This window comes from Neophocaena asiaeorientalis, unplaced genomic scaffold (assembly GCF_003031525.2).
Source record: "Neophocaena asiaeorientalis asiaeorientalis breed wild unplaced genomic scaffold, Neophocaena_asiaeorientalis_V1.1 scaffold78, whole genome shotgun sequence".
NCBI lineage: Eukaryota > Metazoa > Chordata > Mammalia > Artiodactyla > Phocoenidae > Neophocaena > Neophocaena asiaeorientalis.
This window is the reverse complement of record NW_020175018.1, coordinates 18,781,818-18,787,403: the sequence shown is the minus strand read 5'-3', so window position 1 is coordinate 18,787,403 and position 5,586 is coordinate 18,781,818.

The following is a 5,586-nucleotide window of genomic DNA, read 5'->3' as shown; positions in this document are numbered from 1 at the left end:
CATTAAGGGTTGTAAAGTCTTCTTGGTGGATTGACCCCTTTACTATTATGTAATGTCCCGCTTTGTCTCTAGTAATTTTCTTTCTACTTTATCAGATATTAATACAGCTATTTCTGTTTTTTTTTTTTTTAAACAATGTTTGCCTGGTATAGCCTTCTCTATCCCTTTACTTTCAGTCTATCTACATCGTTGAATTTGAAGTAAGCTGCTTATAAACCACATATACTTGTGTTGTGTTTTTTAATCTGCTCTGCCAATCTCTGTCTTTTACTCGGTGTATTTAGAGTATTTACATTTAATGTAATTGTTACTGCTTAAGTCTGACATTATTTATTCCGTTTGTTTTCTGTTGTTCCTGGTTTTGTTTTGTTTCTTGGGGCCTTCTTGTGGATTACTTGACTATTTTTTAGGATTCCATCTAGATTTATTTATCTCATTTTGGGGTATATCTGTATAGCTATCTTAGTGATTGCTCTGGGTATTACAGTATACATATGTGACTTCCAACAGTTGACAGGTATTGTTTTATCATTTTGAGTGAGGTGTGGAAACCTTTTTTCCATTTAGGTTCCTTTGTTCTCCCCACTTTTTTTTTTGCGGTACGCGGGCCTCTCACTGCTGCGGCCTCTCCCGTTGTGGAGCACAGGCTCCAGACGCGCAGGCTTAGCGGCCATGGCTCACGGGCCCAGCTGCTCCGCGGCACGTGGGATCCTCCCGGACCGGGGCACAAACCCGTGTCCCCTGCATCGGCAGGCGGACTCTCAACCACTGCGCCACCAGGGAAGCCCCCGCTCTCCCCACTTTTAAATACTACCATTGTCTTGAGTACCTGAAAGTGTTGTAGATTTGTTTGTCATCAGATATAATTTAGAAAACTCAGGAGAAGGGTAGTCTATTGTATTTACACGTATTACCCATTTCTTTACATTATTTTTTCTTCCTGGTTCTCCAAGATTCCTTTTTTTTTTAAAATCATTTTCACAGTTCCCTTTTTAAAAAAATTTATTTATTTAATTTATTTTTTGCTGTGTTGGGTTTTCGTTGCTGTGTGTGGGCTTTCTTTAGTTGCAGCGAGCGGGGGCTACTCTTCGTCGTGGTGCACAGGCTTCTCATTGTGGTGGCTTCTCTTGTGGAGCATGGGCTCTAGGTGCGTGGGATTCAGTAGTTGTGGCACGCAGGCTCAGTATTCGGCAGGCGGACTCTCAACCACTGCGCCACCAGGGAAGCCCCCTCCTTTAGCCTCTTTTAAGGTTTTCTAGAGACAATTTTCTTTTTTCCTAAGTTTTCTTTTGTCTGTGAATGTCTTTATTTCTCCTTCATTCCTTGGGGATAGTTTTGCCAGATATGGAATCTGGTTGACAGTTCTTTTCCTCAAGCACTTGTAATGTGTGCCACTTCCCCCTGGCCTCTGTGGCTCAGAGGAGAAACCCACTGTCAGTTGAGTTGGTGTTCCCTTTTCCTTCACGTGTTCTTTCTTTACAGCTGCTCCAAAATACTTTCTTTGTCTTTAGTTTTCATAAGTTCAATTATGCTGTGTCTTGGCATGGAGTTTTTGGGTTTATCCTATTTGGGGTTCACTCAGTTTCTTGAAATCAGTGGGTTTATATGTTTTGCCGTGTTCGGGAAGTTTTCAGCCATTATTTCCTTAAATATTGTTTCAGCCCTACCCACTTTCTTTCCTGGGACTCCAGTGATACGAATGTTGGATCTTTCGTTATTCTCCCACAGGTCCCTGAGGCTCTGTCCATTTTATTTTTTTCAGTATATTTTCTCTGTTGTTCAGATCGGGTAAATTCTGTTTATGTGTCTGCAAGTTCACTGATTCTGTCCTCTGTCATCTCTACTTGACTGTTGAGACTAGCGAGTATTAAAATCTGTTACTCTGTTTTTCAGTTCTATATTTGATTCCTTTTATAACTCCTTTGCGGAATTTTTTCCCCCAATTTTCGTTTATTTCAGGAGACGTTGTGATTGCCTGTGGAGTCACGTTTTTGATACTCGTTTTAAAGCCCCTTGTCGGAGAATTCCAGCGTCTTGGTGTCAGTTGATTTTCCTTTCTCATTTAAGTCATGGTTTTCTTGGTTCTGGTTATGATAGGCGATCTTTGCTTGCTTCCTGGTCATTGTGGCTCTTACGTTAGGTGAGTCTGGGTGCTCCTTAAGTTCCTTTATCATAGTCGGCAGTCTCCCTGCTTAGGTCCTGCATGCAGGTCCTGGCCCCCTCTGTGGACTGTGGTTCCAGCGGCAGTGTAGTGCTCAGAGCCTTGTGGTGCCATTTTGTTGTACTTGGTATGTCTGGTACCTCTGGGCTTCCCACAGTCCCTGCGGGCACTGCTTTAGGAGGCGGAAGGAGTGCCTCTGGGTGGGGTGGGATTCTCTGTGGCGGCCGCCCCTGCTTCTGGGGGATGCAGAGTGTTTCCTGGGCTGCTCGTCATGCTGAGGTCGCACTGCTGGTGCCCGGTGATGAGTGGGGGAGTCTCTGGCCTGATGGGGAAGGAGAGCGCTTCCAGGTTGGGTGCCCTGTGGAGGTGGGTGTGGGGCTTCCTGTCGATCCCTCGCTGCTTCTGCCAGGCTGGCCTGGTGTAGTAGGTGGGACTCCCCTTCCACCTGGAGCAGGAGTGAGCCTGCTTGGCTTGCCTTCTGTTTCCAGGCTGGGGGTCAGGAAGTACCAGGCCTGGGTCACCTTTTGTTGAGGGGGGGGTTGTAAGACGCCCTGTTGCTGTGCTTGGCCAGTCCTGGGTTCCCAGCCAGCTTGCCTTCCTTGTCCACCTTTCAGAGTTCTCTGCTGGGTAGCCCTTGAGTTACTTCCAGGGTTTACAGTTTGTGCCTAGTAGAGAGGAGCAGGGAAAGGCTAATCTGTGCCATCTCGTCCTGACTAGGAGCTCCTTCTGGCCGCTTCGCAAGCTCTTCCTTTGTCTTTGGATTTTAGCAGTATCACTGTGACGTTCTTTGGTGTGTGGATTTCTCCCTCCCTCCCTCCCTTCCTCCCTTCCTTCTGCTGGGAAGCATGAATTTTACAAGTATTGGAAAATGCTTGTCCGTTATCTGTCGAAATACTGTTTCTGCCCCATATTTTCTCTCCTTCCTTTCTGGGTCTCCAGTCCCACTCCTGCGACACTGAGCGGTGTTTGTCGTTTACCTTCTGTGCTGTGTTTTCTCTCCTCTGTGAGTAATTCAGCAATCCAGTGTGTAAATTCAGTTTAGTTACTGTACTTTTCTGCTCTGGAATTCCTACTCGGTTCTTTTTCAAATCTGCCAAGTTCTTTTGTCTCTTTTTTAAAAAATAATTTCCACTTTTCTGCCAGAATCCTTAGTCTTATCTTTTGTCGTTTCATTGTTTTAAGCGTAGTCATTGAAAGTCTGGCTGATACCTCCGGTTAGGGGTCCCGAGGGCCCGTTATTTCATCCTTGGTTTTCAGCCATTTGATTATGAAGTGTGTGGACCTGGTTTCCTTCAAGTTGGCTCCTAAGCCTGTAAATTGGTTTCTTACCAAATATGGGGAGATTCTAGGCATTATTTATTCAAATGCTTTTTCTGTAGCCATCTCCCTTCTGCAGTAACGTAATTACTAAACCTTTCGATGTTGTCCCACAGCTCCCTTAGGCTCTGCCGTTCATTCTGTCAATTTTCCCTCTGCTCTTCAGGTAGATTACTTCTGTTGATCTGTCTTCAAGTTCACTGACTCTTTCCTCTGTTGTTTTGTTTGCCTTTTTCTTTTAAAATTTAACTTAATTTTTATTTCTTTATACAATTTTTAAAGGTTACTTTCCATTTACAATTATTACAAAGTATCAGCTAGATTCCCTGCGTTGTACAACACATCCTCGAGCCTTTGTCACACCCAAGTGTTGGTACCCTCCTCTCCCCCACCACTGGTAACCACTAGTTTGTTCTCTCTATCTGTGAGTCCGCTTCTGTTTTGTTCATCTTTTGAATCTGTCATTGAATTTCTTGTTGATAACGGTATTTTGCAGTTCTGAAGGTTTGGTTTTTTTTTTTTAATAGTTTTTATTTCTCTGTTAATAACGTATATCTTTCCGTTTGTTTCAAGAGGGCCTCGTGGGGCCTTGTTTTAAAGTCTTCAGTAATTCTAACATCTGGGTCATCTCAGGGTTGGCGTCTGTTGAGTGTCTTTTCCCCTGAGAATTGGTCACGTTTTCTCCTGTCTTTATGTGTTGAGTACTTATGGATTGTGTCCTGGACATTTTTTTTAAAAAAATTAATTAATTGTCTTTGGCTGCATCGGGTCTTGGTTGCTGCGCGCGGGCTCCCTCTAGCTGCGGCGAGCGGGGGCTACTCTTTGTTGCGGGGCACAGGCTTCTCATTGTGGTGGCTTCTTTTGTTTCAGAGCACAGGCTCTAGGCGCGCGGGCTTCAGTAGTTGTGGTGTGCGGGCTCAGGAGTTGTGGCTTGCGGGCCCTAGAGCGCAGGCTCAGTAGTTGTGGTGCAAGGGCTTAGTTGCTCCGCGGCATGTGGGATCTTCCCGGACCAGGGCTCGAACCCGTGTCCCCTGCATTGGCAGGCGGATTCTTTTTTTTTTTGGCGGTACGTGGGCCTCTCACTGTCGTGGCCTCTCCCGCTGTGGAGCACAGGCTCCGGATGCGCAGGCTCAGCGGCCATGGCTCACGGGCCCAGCCGCCCCCGCGGCATGTGGGATCCTCCGGGACCGGGGCCCGAACCCATGTCCCCTGCATCGGCAGGCGGACTCCCAACCATTGCGCCACCAGGGAAGCCCCTGTCCTGGACACTTAGAATCTTACGCTGTGAGTCTGTTTCTGTTAAAATCTTTTGGATGATGCTTGTGTTTTCTGGTGGTTTGTTAGCAGCTGGGTTGCAGTAAACCCCGTTAAGTTCAGACCAGAAGTCTGTTTGGCCATGTGTGGGCAGTGGTTCCAAGGTCAGCTCGGTTCTTTGGGTCTGTCACACATGGGCCACCTGGGGTCACCAGGACAGTGTACAGGGGTTCAGGATTCCTTATCCACCCCCTCTTCTCTGTGGTCCTCCACCCCCTCTCCGGGGGTTCCCAGGGGTCTCTCTTCCTGGCTTGTTGATAGAAGCCAAGCCTGTGTGTTTCCCGCAACCGAGCCTGGCTCAGCAAAGGGGGAGAAAAGTGCCTGTGGCGCCCACCTATCCCGCCACTGCTGGGATGTGGTTTTGTTCTGGAGCTCGCCTGGCGTAGGGGAGGAGACTCACTGGGCTGTGCCCAGTGGGGCCAGCTGCTGGCTGTTTTCTTTCCCTTCTGTCTGGCATCTCCAGTGAAGGGTGGGGTGCAGGCAGGGCTCCAGAATTAGAAGCCCTCTGTGAGTGCCTGTTTCCACAACCAGAGTGTGTAAGTAAGGGACTTCTCGATGGAGCCTGTCAGCCACCTCTGCAGCCTGTCTAGTGGGTTCTCAGGGGTACAGATGTTTCTGCCTGTGAGCCCACAGGACATTCTGGCTTAGGTGGTCTGGGATGGGACTGGACACTGCCGTGGTTTTGAAGCTCTCAGGTGGCGAGGCTCACTGCCCTGCTGTGTCGTGGAGGCTTGCCGTCGTGGTTTTCCTCAGACTGGGTTGGAACCTGTCTCGGGCTTCAGGTTGGGGTTGGC